The sequence below is a fragment of the Vipera ursinii genome, assembly GCF_947247035.1.
Source record: "Vipera ursinii genome assembly, chromosome: 2".
Lineage (NCBI taxonomy): Eukaryota > Metazoa > Chordata > Lepidosauria > Squamata > Viperidae > Vipera > Vipera ursinii.
This window is the reverse complement of record NC_139513.1, coordinates 71,165,988-71,181,418: the sequence shown is the minus strand read 5'-3', so window position 1 is coordinate 71,181,418 and position 15,431 is coordinate 71,165,988.

Genomic DNA, 15,431 nt, shown 5'->3' with positions numbered 1-15,431 from the left:
GGTAACATAAATAAAACTTTTGCATCTCCACTCTCATCTTAGGATCACTGAGCCGCAGAATTTCCCACTGTGGGGAGAGAGAAAAATGCAAATTTTCTACTCTGGGCTAGCCAAGCTGACTCTCTTTTATGTCTGAAGCAGACATGTAACAGGCAGTTCTTTCAATAAGCAGCTGGCTGGATGGCAATTTAAACAAATTTAAATTTCAAGTTTCATGGAATTTTATTGCAGGGGGAAAGTTCAGAAGGCCTACTGCAGTCATTATGTCTTATGTGCAGGGGTTGGTGATACACAAGAAGTGCTGTTCATCAACAAAGCTATGGATTAATTAGAGGTGAATTTGAAGAAATGCTGGTATGCTAGGTTTTTTAAAAATTTTTTGCATGAGAATGAGAGAGGTATGTTAGCGACTGGAATTGAAAGATACCTTGTAAAGCAGGGGTCCCCAACCCCCAGTCCATGGACTGTCAGCAGGCCGCAGCAGGCCGGAAATCAGGCCATGCAAACAAGAGAAGCCCCATCCACGGGATGCAGGCAGCACGCGAAACCACAGCCCCTCCTGTCTGAGGAAAAACCTCTCTCCACGGAACTGGTCCCTGGTACCCAAAGATTGCGGGCCGCTGTTGTAAAATGCTTGGTAGAAGAGATATTTCTTGGAGAAATTGCATTTTTATGGCTTTCTGCAAGTACCTCTCCCTTTGGGATATTAACAAGCCAAGAGAACTTTGAGACAACACGCTTTGGATGTGGAAAGAGATCACGATCAGTCTCTACTGGCCAAGAATGTGTTCTGATCAGTCAGTCTTATATTTTTAGACCAGTGAGATAGTTAAATTACATTATAGTATCTAAATTAAGACAACCCTTAACATTGGCTCAATTGGATGCTCTTTCTTCCTTCAACTATTTTGGAAGGCAGATATCAGAAGGAAAAAGAAGAAAGAGAAAGAAAGAAAAAGGAAAGAAAGAAAAAGAAAGAAAGAAAGAGTAAGAAAGTAAGAAAGAGTAAGAAAGTAAGAAAGAAAGAAAGTCCATATGCTCCTTGACTATTTTTCGTGTGATACAAGAGCCATAGTAAAAAGGTAAAGGTTCCCCCGCACATGCATGCTAGTCGTTTCCGACTCTAGGGGCCGGTGCTCATCTCCGTTTCAAAGTCGAAGAGCCAGCGCTTGTCTGAGGACGTCTCCGTGGTCATGTGGCCGGCATGACTAGTCGCCAAAGGCGCACGGAACATTGTTACCTTCCCACCGGAGTGGTCCCTATTTTTCTACTTGCATTTTTACGTGCTTTTGAACTGCTAGGTTGGCAGAAGCTGGGACGAGTAACAGGCGCTCACTCTGTTACGCGGCACTCGGGATTCGACCCGCCAAATTGCCGACCTTCTGATTGACAGGCTCAGTGTCCTAACCCACTGAGCCATGTGATACAAGAGCCATAGAATCTATTTTATTGTACTATTTTTTTTACAGATAGAAACTGTTTTAGTTCCCCTTAACTGGTAAAAATACCCAAGTCATTCTGATATCTTCTATACAAAAACTTTCCTTTTGGGATCAGAGGAATTATACCTCCCTTGTCATTGTCAAATTCTACCCCCAACTTTCCTTAACATAGTACAGTGATGCCTAACCTTTTAATAATACTGAATAAGTATATAGATAGAGCTTATTTTTTTGCTTACTTCTGCCTTAGAATTTTAGTTTTAAAAATAAAGGTAAATTAAAGGGTGGAATTATGTGTTATTGATGTTTTAATAGTCAAATGATGAAAAGGAAGTAACAAATGCTTTAAGAATATTGACAAATAGCATAAGCCAGAGGACCCAGATTGTTGGGGGCAATAAGCTGACTTTGTAATAATGCCACTTGGGGGGGGGCGAAAGCTCTAATAAGCAGGCATATACATAGAATGAAGGCTATTGCTAAGCACATTTGATTTGTGCTTAGATTGTAAGCCGCCCTGAGTCTTCGGAGAAGGGCGGGATATAAATGGGATTAAAATAAAAATAAAAATAAGCCACAGGCATAAATGATGTAACTAGAGAACTGCTAAAATATAGACGTGGTTTCCTTATGAAGTGGCTATGTGACTTGTTTAATGTGTGGGTGAGGACTGCATTTGCGCTTGCAAGAAATAATACAGATGAAAAGGTATGAGAAGATATGCAAAAATATAGTCTCTTGAGTGCAGTAATTGTGTGGTAGAATTGTAGTAGAATTCTGCTCAAAAGGCGGTGAGAAATGACAATCAAATTTTGAAAAACACAGGACACCAGATTTTCAGTCCCCAGCAGCTGATTGAGAAATGTATGAATGTGAGAAAAGGAAATCTACTGTATTTTTGTTAACTTTAAAAAAGGTGAACACATAGAATTATGTTGGTGTGAATAGAGAACTTGCTAACAATGGGATGAAAGCTCAGCTAGCCATAATAATAACGCTGCCGTGGGAACCCAAGGACAAGCTGATAACGTTCTGGCGGGCTGAGCAGAAAGCCCGCGCTTTAAGCTAATTGGGGAATGTGCTTTATGACAGTTTATTGGGGATGGGGAGTGCACTTTGTTACTTGTATCCGGGAGGGGAAGGGAATTTAGTTTTGGGGTTCAACTATGTAGTGCCGATACTTTGCTTCCTGAATAAAATGTTCTTTAAGGAAGAATTTTGCCTCAAAGTTCTTTTGATGGTTTTCATCTATCGGAACCACGACACCAGGTCTTGATATGTTTTATCATGGTTCTACTGAAAAAAAGTTAAACTTCCGGTTTTTAGAAAACAGATTTTGCCTAAAAACTGTGTTTAGAAATCTCCCAGGTTTCTTAATTTAAAAAACAAACCTTTTTTTCATTTGCCCAATTAATATTTTTTTTTGTAAAATTTTGTTTTTGTAAAACTCTTTAATAAAAAAAATATTTTTTATGATGGTCTAGCAATATTCCTATGTGAGAGCAGTGGCAGAATTAACAGATGAAATGCTACCATGTGATGAGAAATGGCATGATTCAAGATTTAATTTAAGTATAATCCCTCATTAAAGTATAGCTGAAGGGAAGAGTATAGTCTCATTCATTTAAATAAAGACTAGGATTTGCGTAACAATCATATGCTCCTATGCCCCAGGAGACCTTTTTTTCTAATTACCACTCCATGAAATTATTTTGCTCAGTACATTAGTCTCCATGTAAACACTCTGCTGACAAGAAGTGTTGCTTTGCACTAAATGCGGAGTATTTCTATCCCTGTTCATAGGTTTTATTGCTGTATCTGAATATGTTTTTGTTAAACCAAGTTTTCCTATCTAATTTTGTCATTCTGCCCCTCTTCTTGTGCAAATCAAACTGCTCACTGGATCAGATGGATAGTAACTTCCACTGATTGCAATTATTCAGCCTTCCTATAACCTGAGCTACAATTTCGTATTTCAGTTTAACAGCTGATGTAATGATTCTAGCTGATCTCTTCCTTTAGAGCCTGAAACAGAATATTCCGCTGCAAGGAGAGGTTTAGAATTGCTTTCCCACTACCAGTCCTCTTTTGACACAAGAGTTACAGTGCTGGAAGACACACAAAAGGGTCATCCTGCTGGCAGAATCATGTACTGTTTGAGCCAAAGTCCTCCCAGGCCCCACCGAAAGCTGAGCATAAATAATTCCTCCCTTTTAATTTTACTGTACCAAGAGAAATGCTCCTGCTCCATCTTATCTGCCACTCTGGGGGGGTTTGGGTGAGACATTTGGATGACAAGCCAGCCTTGCCGACAGAAGGCTTCTTTCATCCAAGATCCACCTCCTGAAGATTTAGTGAGACTGATCATTTAGCTTAGCTGGATGAATTTAGATGCAGGAAAAGTTGACTGTCATGGTTCCGACAAAGAGTCATGTTTAAGTTGCACAGCTTCTTCATTTCCCCTGCATATAAGCAATAATGGAAGAAAGGAAGCCAAAATTTAATTCTGTTTATCATAGCTCCAGAGAAGGCCAGATCTTTGCTGCTGTGCTGCTGCTACTGCAAATATTACTACAACTAAACATGTAAGCGATAAATAGCCGTGTGTTTAGCATTTAAGGGATGCGGTGGCTCAGTGGGTTAGGATGCTGAGCTTGTCGATCAGAAGGTCGGAAGTTTGGCGGGTCGAATCCCGAGTGCCGCATAGCAGAGTGAGCGCCTGTTACTCGTCCGAGCTTCTGCCAACCTAGCAGTTCGAAAGCACGTAAAAAAAATGCAAGTAGAAAAATAGGGACCACTACGGTGGGAAGGTAACAGCGTTCCGTGCGCCTTTGGCATCTAGTCATGCCGGCCACATGACCACAGAGATGTCCTCGGACAAGCGCTGGCTCTTCGGCTTTGAAACGGAGATGAGCACCGGCCCCTAGAGTCGGAAACGACTACCACGCATGTGCAGGAGAACCTTTACCTTTACCTTAGCATATAGTTCTAAGTCAAAAAGATTCCAAGGTCTGTGTTCTTCCTCCTTTGGCACCATTAACAATCTTTGCAAAGCAATGCCAAGAGAAAAGCTATAATCTCCTATGGAAATGGGCATGCTTTAGCCCACTGATGACACAGGGTAGATAATCCCTGCATGAAAGTTCCAGGAAAGGACAACTCATTTAAGACAGGGATCTCGACAAGAGAAACCTTGCGACCCCTTTATGGTTTTTGTGTTTACTTCAGAATAAGCTTTTGGGGCTACAGTGCATATCAGAGGGTTGAACATGCAATCCTTAATTGCATATTTGAATAGGAGGAGGAATTGTGAATTATGAGGCTAGAGGAAAATGATGCCAAAAATATAGACCATAATCAAGAACTGGGCTACTAATAGCAGCTATTTAAAAACCAACACTGTAAACTTGTCTTGGCAAAGCACTGAAATTTCATTAAAAATTCATTATACCAGTTAAAATATACATGATATGAACTTTTTGACCAGTTGTAATTCATCTGCTTTACACAAGAGTAACCCTTTTGCAACGTTTTTGCAACACTTTGCTTACATTCTGGAAAAGAGGATTCCAAGGGAGTTGTGGTTTTGGTTCCACTGAAAAAAAAATACATGTTATTTTCTATGGAATCCTGACTGTTAAAAAAAAACAACAACCCAATGTTCATTGATAATTTAGCCAGATTCCACAGTATCTCATGAGAGGGCTGAAGCATTGTTTCTTTTTAGTTCAAGGGAAGAGACTCTGGAAACCTGGTGGCCCATACAGGTGACAGAATACACTTCATCTAATTCTACCATATCTGGAATGTGAAAATAAAGATAACCATTAGGTAGCAGCAAAGAAACAGAACTCTCTTTGCTGCCATCTAATGGTTCTCTGGATTTAGCACTCCAGATTTGGTAGCCCCAATTTATTCACCACTTGTCAACAAAACTCTGATCACTACCTCAGTAAGTAATCATTTAAGACAGGGGTCCCTAATCCCCAGTCCATGGGCCAGTACCAGGCTTTTGGGAACCAGGCTGTTAGGAACGAGGCAGGCAAGTGCTCAAAAGCTCCATTTGCACAAGTGATAGGCACATGAGTGAATTCATCCACTCCTCACTGCCGCCACTACCAGTCCAGAGACCCAGAAAGGTTGGGAACCACTGATTTAAGATATACCAGAATAGGAAGGCCTGGATTTTTAAACTCACACCCTTTTGTAAAAGGATTCCAATCAAGCTCTGCTGATGGTATCATAAACGATATCCAGTAAGAACAAGGCCTTTTCAGTAGATGCTTCCCTAAGATTAATTGGGCTTTCCTACTTATGAAGGTGGAAGAAAATAGATTTTGTTATGTTTTTTTATGAAAATCAAGGCATTTATTAACTGAAATAAATGGGAGCCAGATATTGATACACAATTACCGTATGTTACTGGGTTTGCATTTTTGTATCAGGTGCGTTTTATAATACAATTTTACAGATGCTGTAAGTGAAACAAATATTTTGCTTTCTTGACTTCTTTGTTTTTCCTAGGGGTAATTAATTAAGATTCATATGCTTGCTAGCTGAAATAGCAGCAATTATATATTTCCCCAAGGTAATAACTAGTTCCCTGATCAGAAGCTTTTCCCTTGTCACAGGAAATGGTGCTATTCAAAATGTGCATAGCTGTCTACAGTCCAATTTACAAGTGATTAATGCAGACTCAGTAGGCCGTCCCTGTAAAATCAACTAGTGAGCATCACAGCAGGAAAATGGATGAAACGTAAGTTGCTTTCTAAAGCTGCAATTTAAAAAGCAAATCCCTTTGCACTCAGTCTTATTTACCTCCAAGCAGACATTGATAAGTCCAGGCAGTAAGTTATTTTGCATGTTTGCTAGACTTACATCCCACCTTTTATTCAGAAGATCAAAGTGGCCTACACAATGCTGATTTCTTCCTTTGTTTCTCATAACAATTCCATTAGGTAACAGTGACTGGCTCAAAGTTGCCTACAGAATGCACCCAGCCTCCTTTCCCTCCTGTTCTATAGCCATAGATTGCTTCAGACAACGAAGATAATATTCAGCCAGCATTGCAAGTGATTACTGGTAGCCTTTATCCTATAGGAGGCTGATCATTTGAAGTCCTTCTGGCCACCAGAATTCTTCTAGATGTTATATAAAGCATTTCTTTCTTTATCTGTCCACAACTTCTCAACATAAATCTAAGTGCTATTGCTGCTGCTATTCAGACTCCTGACCTAGCAAAGGACTGTGAAAATCTGGAACATCCCTAGTTAGCAAACATAATTTCAGATTCAGGTGTCATAAGAAAACAGATTTTCTCCTCGGGACTGATCTGTTTTCAGATATATTCAGCAGGGCGATGCAGCATTTCGGATTTGAAAGCCAACAGGCACTTTGGAGCATGCATGGATGTGAAGCAATGGCTCTGTTGCTGTTTCCTGAGATTGCACAGCAGCTGCGTGATTCCAAGAAGAGGCACAGAGGATCTGAAGAATCACCAACGAATGCTATTTTACTGCTCCTGTATGCTCCAATACACCTTTTTGCCTTTCTAGCTCATCCCTTCTTATTTGCCCTTTTTCAAAAATGAAGAGCTCTGAATATTGTCATTTCACACACACACGCCCCCAGGAGGCATTTGCTTTAGCATCTTGATACTTTGCCCTTTTCCACCTTCCTTTCTTTTTTTTATAGCTTTTCACCATCCTTTTTAAGGCATGTTGATTAGAACAGTAAACAGTATTCTAAGTTCTTGGAGGAAGCTGATTATCTGGACCCGTACCAATCGGGTTTCAGGCCCGGGTACAGCACGGAGACGGCATTGGTCGCGCTGGTAAATGATCTCTGGCAGGCTCAGGACAGGGGTTGTTCCTCTCTCCTAGTCCTATTAGACCTCTCAGTGGCTTTCGATACCATCGACCATGGTATCCTGCTGCGGCGTCTCAGGGGGTTGGGAGTGGGAGGCACAGTTTTTCAGTGATTCTCCTCCTACCTTCTGGGACGTTCGCAGTCGGTGTTGGCAAGGGGGCAGAGGTCGACCTTGAGGCCTCTCATTTGTGGAGTTCCCCAGGGATTGGTCCTCTCGCCTCTCCTGTTCAACATCTGTATGAAGCCTCTGGGTGAGATCATTCGTGGTTTTGGAGTTGGGTATCATCAGTATGCTGATGATACCCAGCTTTTCATTTCAACCCCAAACCACCCCAGTGATGCCCTCGACGTGATGTCCCGTTGCCTGGAGGCAGTCTGGGTCTGGATGAGGAGGAACAGGCTTTGGCTCAACTCTGACAAGACTGAGTGGCTGTTCATGCCGGCATCCCGGGAAATTCAGATTACTCCATCTCTTGCTATGGGGGGTGAGCTATTGCCCCCCGTAGATAGGGCGCGCAACTTGGGGGTCCTCCTAGATTCACAGCTCTCTTTAGAAGATCATATAGGAGCTGTGACTAGGGGGGCCTTTGCCCAGGTTCGCCTGGTGCGCCAGTTGCGGCCCTATCTGAACCAGGATGCCTTGCGTACAGTCACTCATGTGCTCGTGACCTCTCGTCTGGACTACTGTAATGCTCTCTACATGGGGCTACCCTTGAAGACCACTTGGAGGCTCCAACTGGTGCAGAATGCAGCCGTGCGAGTTGTGTTGGGAGTCTCCCGATACTCCCATGTTACACCTTTGCTCCGCGAGCTGCATTGGCTGCCGGTTGCCCTCCGGGTGAGATTAAAGGTGCTGGTAATGACCTACAAAGCCCTACATGGCATGGGTCCGGATTACCTACGGCAGCACCTGCTGCCGGCGTCAACCTCCCTCCATCCAGTGCGCTCCCACAGAGAGGGCCTCCTCAGGGTGCCACCGATCAGAGAATGTTGACTGGTGGCCCCCAGGGGGAGGACGTTCTCTGTGGGCGCGCCAGACCTGTGGAACCGCTTGCCGGTTGAGCTCCGGATGGCCCCCGACCTTCGCTCCTTCCGGCGGGATCTAAAAACCTATTTATTTGAGCAGTCCGGCCTGGTCTGATGGGTTTGGGGTTGGGTTTTTAATATGGTTTTAACTATTGTATATATCGGGCATAAATTATTTAATTGTTTTTTAACTTTTGTACTTTGTTTTTTAATATTTATTGCCCTGTACACCACCCTGAGTCCTTCGGAGAAGGGCGGTATAAAAATTTAATAAATATAAAAATATAAATATATAAGTTCTACCGTGCTGCCAGTTTTATATTTCACATCTTAATGATTGCTAGCAGGGAAGTAAGTCTTCTTTTCAACAGAAGCTGTATGCTGAATTTAGTATTTTGTTGTACTGTCCATCACAACGTTTTCTGCTTCACCACTGTGAACTTGGGCCTTGATCCATGTGGAAAGATAAGATTTTTGCCCAAATGTGAACCATTCCATGTTTGTCTACGTGGAACCTAATTTGCCATTTAAATTATCATTCTCTAAACTTGTTCCAGCAATGGGCAATTTTTGTCACAGCCAGTTGCTGTGCCAGTTTTTCCTTTGTTCGTTTGAGATTTGGAGGATGCAGAGTTACGTTTCTGCTGGCACAGAGGAGGTGGGGTTAGAAATCTGGGCTCCTTTTGCATTTTATAAAGCTTGCAGAATGAGTTAAGCAGATGCTGTAAGGCTTTCAGCAGCTTACCACTTATTCTTCGCTTCTGTGCTAAAATTCACACCCTGGTTATTCAGTGGCCCCCTGCCAGACTGACTTCCTCTCTGCTCATAAGATACAGATCCCGTATGAACAATTAAAACAGATATTTTGTGGACTTTATAGTTTATATGCAACTATTTACAGATGCAATGAGTACAGACTGGAGGACTGTTATAACTCCCGAGAATGCCTTTTGCAGTCACCAGAGCCCCATTCAAGATTGGTTCAAACTGTCTGCTGTTTTTTTTTCAAAGTTGATTTTTGGGCTGTTAAGAAGCCTTGAAGAAATAAAAACACTCATCTCCTAAAACCTGAATTGTTTTCAAAAACAGTTTGCTGACACCACCTCTGTGTGTGTGTGTGTGTGTGTTCATAATAATAAAGTTGGAAGGGACCTTGGAGGTCATCTAGTCCAACCCCCCTGCTCAGGCAGGAAACTATATCATTTTGGACAAATGGCTGTCCAGTCTCTTCTTAAAAACTTCCAGTGTAGGAGCACTCACAGCTTCTGGAGGCAGGTTGTTCCACTGGTTAATTGTTCTAACTGTCAAGAAGTTTCTCCTTAGTTCTAGGTTGTTTCTCTCCTTGATTAGTTTCCATCTGTTGCTTCTTGTCCTGCTTTCAGGTGCTTTGGAGAATAGCTTGACTCCCTCTTCTTTGTGGCAGCCCCTGAGATATTGGAACACTGTGTGTGTGTGTGTGTGTGTGTGTGTGTGTATCCATGACTCTGAATTTTGATCACATCACTGTGGGGATACTGCAGTGGTGGTAAGTGCAGAATCTTTTTCAGCACTTCATTGATATATTGTGTTTTCTTGCTTTCAGCTTTTAAAATAGCCAGCATTTCTGTTAAATTACGTTCAGTTATCATTCTGTGGTCACTACCTTGTTTCACCAAACTGGGACTGAAATTGACAGAACATATTTATTTGTTTACTTGGTTTAAATAATAATAATAATAATAGTAATAGACTATTATTATTAATAGGCAAGCAAGGGTCGTACCAATAGTAATAGGCTTGAGCAGCACTTGAACACCATTGGCATTGACAAATTCACCATTAGTCAATTGCAAAAGGTGGCCTTACTAGGAACTGCTTCCATCCTGTGATGATATCTGTAATACCATCAAGCATCCACATCTGCCTATCCCTGATCCTTGGTAAGGACTCGATAGGTAGACAAAAATGCCAAATCCAGTCTGAACATCTGGCTGACTGTGTGATTATTATTAACAACAACAACAACCAGGGCTTTTTTTCTCATAGAACGCTCAGAATGGAGTTCCGGCACCTTTTTTGGATGGAACCTTGTAGGGTAGGCAAGGCAGGTTGTATGACATGTGTGAGTTCCGGCACCTTCTTCTTTTACAAAAAAAGCACTGACAACAACCATAATAATTGATGCCACGAAAGCAAAGATACAAAAATCTACTGACAATCCAAATTGCCGACTTTGCAACGACAAAGTTGAAACTGTTTCACATTTAATATGTGAGTGCAGCAAAATCACCCAAACTGATTACAAAGCTAGACATGACCGAGTTGCTAAACTAATCCACTGGGCATTGTGTAAAAAATACGACTTGCCTGTGTCTGAAAAGTCATGGGAACATAGGTGGAAAAAGTTGTCGAGAATGAGAAGGTGAAGATCTTGTGGGACTTCCAAATATAGACAGATCACCATTTGGAACACAGCATGCCAGATATCGCAGTGATAGAGAACCGAAGTGTACAGTTAATTGATATCTCTGTATTAGGAGATGCCAGAGTTGAAGAAAAAGAACTGGAAAAAATTACAAAATACCATGACCTGGCCATCGAAACTGCGTGATTATGGATGAAACGTGTAACAGTGATACCCAGTGATACCCATTGTCATCGGGGCAACTATGTCCAAAAACTTTGCAAAATACATCAAGAAATTGCAGCTTCCTGCAATAACTCCAGCAAAGCTACAAAAAACTGCACTACTCGGAACATCTTACATTTTAAGGAGATACCTGGTTGATACCTAGGATGCTGGCAGCAACCCGTGTCAACCATTAGTGCCAGTCAATTTGAGTGTTCAGTTGACTGAGTTTCATGTTTTATGAATAAAAGTTTTATAATAATAATAATAATAATAATAATAATAATAATAATAATAATGATGATGATGATGATGATGATGATGATGATGATGATGATGTTGGAAGGGACCTTGGAGGTCTTCTAGTCCAATCCCCAGCTCAGGCAGAAAACCCTATACCATTTCAGACAAACGGTTGTCCAATCTCTTTTTAAAGACTTCCAGTGTAGGAGCATTCACAGCTTCTGGAGGCAGGTTGTTCTACTGATTAATTGTTCTAACTGTCAGGAAATTTCTCCTTAGTTCTAGGTTGCTTCTCTCTTTGGTATATAGTATTTATTCATTGCACAATACCTTTTCATTAGCCAAGATAACATTTTTCCCAGCCAAGTCCAGACTCTGTCACAAAAAATGCAAAATAATAAAATCAAGCAGTTCTACGTATGCACGAAATGAATTTTCCTTGTGACGTATTAGGCTGCAATTCATCTTCACAGATCTGTCATCCACTTGTTCTTTTCTGTTCTGTTCAGTTCTAGTGTCTTTTTCCTGATTACTTATAATCTGAATTCTCGTACTTGAACATTTCACAAATTCATTTTAATGTACTGTCATTCCCAATGGGTCTGGGCTGTGATATACCTCTTGTTTTCAGAATTCCTTATGGCTTTATTGGGAGTGAAAATGAATCTTGCAGGGTAGAAAGGCAATTCCTTTAGAAGAAATGACATTAGCGTGTGATAGGTCTCCTGTTTAGCTTGTCTCTTGCAGAAACTGGGTCCTTTCTTAGCCTGCTTCAATGAAATAGGTTTCCTTGGAAATACTTGAATCAGGCTACCTCAGGCAGCAAAATGTGAAAAGATAAAGAGGAGGCCATCTAGCAAACAGTTTGAAGCAGATGGAATAAGTAACACATTAAAGCAAATATCATAAATATGAGACCATAAATCATGTGCGGGAGAGCAGGTTCTCACAGAGGAGAGGAGAAAAGCCATCTGAAGGCAGAACTACTGGCTTTAGATTGCAGGGGACTGTGAAAACACTGCTGGATGGGAGTTGTGTTCTTTGTCCCTGGAATATATCCCTTCTAACAAAAAAAGAGGGGGGGCAGGCGGCAGGAGGACTCAGCTCCTATTGGCCTGCTTTCCCTGTTCCTTACTACTTTGGTTAATTTGAATAAAAACGTTTTCAGTACGTTTACAATAACGCAGTTTAGACCAGAATATTTGGAGCCCCTGGAGTTAATGCTGAGCTGAACAGTGCTCATGCGCTTTTGAGGTATCATTGCAGTGTTTTGTAGTCTCCCCTAAACAGAATTTTCAAATATATATATATATAATAATTTCAAGTGCCCCTGCAATTCCTCGGGGTAGCCCCAGGCTGGCTGATGCTTTCCTTTCATGCTTTTGTTTTTGTTACATTCAAGAAAGATTCCAAATTTTGAATTCAAGGGATATCCGGATGGTGATATTTCCCACCCCAGGAATTTCCAGCACTGCACCAGCAGCGATATCGGATTCTCTGCAACACAATTTTAAATTAAGCTTAGACTTCTCCGAGATTGGATATCTAGCCTGAATTTTACTGTGCCAATCATACAGAGAAGATCTAACCCAGGTTGGATGTTCAAATGCAAATATATCCCACTAGTTGCTGTTAGCGATTAGTTACTGTAAAAATGGAAGAGGATGAGAAAGTTGCATAAAATGCCTAAGAGAAAACTAAGGAGCTGCCTTCCCCTTGTCACCCTCTTAGCCTACTTGGTTTTCCAATGCCTTGAAAGCATTTTACAGCTGTCTTGTTATGTATGAGTTGGTAGCCAGAGTCTGTACTGGCCTGTGCTTGCTCTTCCTCTCCCCGCCCACCAGGCTCCACATCTCCATTCATCTGGCTTTGTGTCAGTTCAGAACCAGCTCTGCCTCTGTGCAACTGCAGAATATTCCATGTTGGCAGACGGGTTGATGTGATTATTCAACTTCAACAGAATGTATAGGATAAAATTCTACAGATAATACAGTATTTCTGCTATACAGGATAATTTTATACGGTAAATTATTTGCAACTGGATCAAGGCTGGAAGGAGTTTGCTTTTGCTTTGCTTTTATTGTTGTTGTCACTGCAAATATGGCAGCTCTGCTTTGCTTGTGGAACACCTATTACCCTATGGGAGGTAACTTGTGCCTCACCTACCTCTGGGGTCCTGAATGAAGGAAAGCATTCTGCTTCCCACTCTCCCTGAAGAGCTTCAGCATCCTGTTCCTAGCAATCGCTAGCCACACATCTTTTTTCCTCTCCCGCACTCCAGCTCTTTCAGAAAGATGCAGCCATGGTTACAGCTTCTGGGGGAAGGACTTGGTTGCGAAACTACCAGCATGTGATCATTTCACCAGCACAACTTGCAAAAGGCTTTTAAATTGAAGAGAAAAGAGTGGGGAATATGGAGTTTATTGCAAACAAAAAAAGGAAAAGAAAGGGGAAAAGGGGTTGTGTATAATGGCAAGGTAGAAATTTAAAAATACCCATAAATTGAACCAGTAGGAATAGCTTACTGGGGAAGCCATGTTGAATGGAATGGATCAGAGTGCTTAAGACATATGTGTGGTAAACAATTTAAAACAGCATTTGGAATAAACACATGTGGAATGAATATGAGTAGAAATTAAAACATGTGTGACCAGTATGAAAAAAGCGTTTTGAAGTGGCTGGATCTTATAGAGAAAAGGAATAAGGTTCAAATCATAAAACAAATAGACAAAAGAATATGAATGGATCAAGAGTCAGTGTAGGGCCCAAAACATCATGACTGGATGGATTTGATGAGATCCTGGAAAAAAAACAACCTCAGAGGCAAAATGTTTACAGAACAAAAGGCAATGTATGAAGTACTGCATGATGCATGACATGGTAGAAACAAGGATGCATTGCAAGAACAGAAAGATATGGAGAGGACTGGAAAGATACTGAAAGGTCTAGGAATATTTATTCATCCAGTGCCTTTAATTTTTTGGCTTACTATTTCTTACTATTTTTCTGTTTTGCTTATCCCCAAAAAGGAACAGTACAGTAGGCAGGCAGGTATGGAAAGCCAGTTTTATATGAAGAAAGCTTTCCCCAGTAACGGCAAACCATCAGGCAAACATACAAAGCATGATTTTGTTTTCTTCTTCTTTCAACTTTAAAATAGAACAGAAATGAGATGATTTTTGTGACTCCAGATGCAGAGCAGCAACTTAGGGCAAGATGCTAATTGAATGTCATTGTTCGAACTCTTTTATCCAGCATCTAATGGGACGATTGATTGGCTCCTAGTTTTCTCTGCTGTTCTTGGCTTTTGAGTTGGCCAAATTGACACAGAAGTGAAATTGCCTTAGAACTGGGTTTTTGGTTTGTTTGCTTGTTTGTTTTGAAAAGCTGAGAAGTAGATAAAAGTAGCAGCTTGACCATCCAACTGAAGCCGGGAACAGAAAGCCTTACTTCAATGGCAAACGACTTGCTGGTGTAAATCCTCCCAATTTTAATCTTCAGCATCTTGAGGTAGAATTAGGAAAGATTCCCATCTGAGACTCTATACCAGGCATGTCAAAGTCGCGACGTCACATGACATCGCATGACATATCGTGACTTTCCCCCCATTGCCGGCAGTGGGGTGGGCACGGTTTCGGCGTGACACATCTGGCCTGGGGGCCAGCAGTTTGACATGCCTGCTTTACACAGTTGCTGCCAGGGACAGCAGATTATACTGAGCTAGGTTCAAGAAAGTGAACCGTTTCCTCTTATTATCCCTGCAAGATGCTGTTTGCTGGTGTCAATGTAAGAAGAAAACTCTGGACGGTGTAGCTGGCTAATCATAGTCTAAACAGGCATATGTTGTTTTGCAATAAAAGATACAATTTGAATCTAGCTATATCTGGTTAAATATGCCAGTGAAACATGGACCCTAACCTCACAAGCAATACAAAAGCTACGAGTGGTGCAAAGAACCATGGAAAGATACATGCTCGGCATCACAAGACAAGATAGAAAGACCTGCAAGTGGATAGAGAATGAACGAAAATATACAATGCCATCAAAAGTGTAAAAGAATTGAAATGGAAATAGGCTGGACACATAGCAAGAAGAACAGATGGCAGTCATAGAATTGATACGACTTGATAAGCGATGACATCAGTAAGTATTGCAGGCCCAACTGGCTTAGGAAAGCTCAACACCATATTGATTGGAAAGATGCAGAAGAGGCCTTCATCCTGCAGTGGATAGGCAATGGCTAG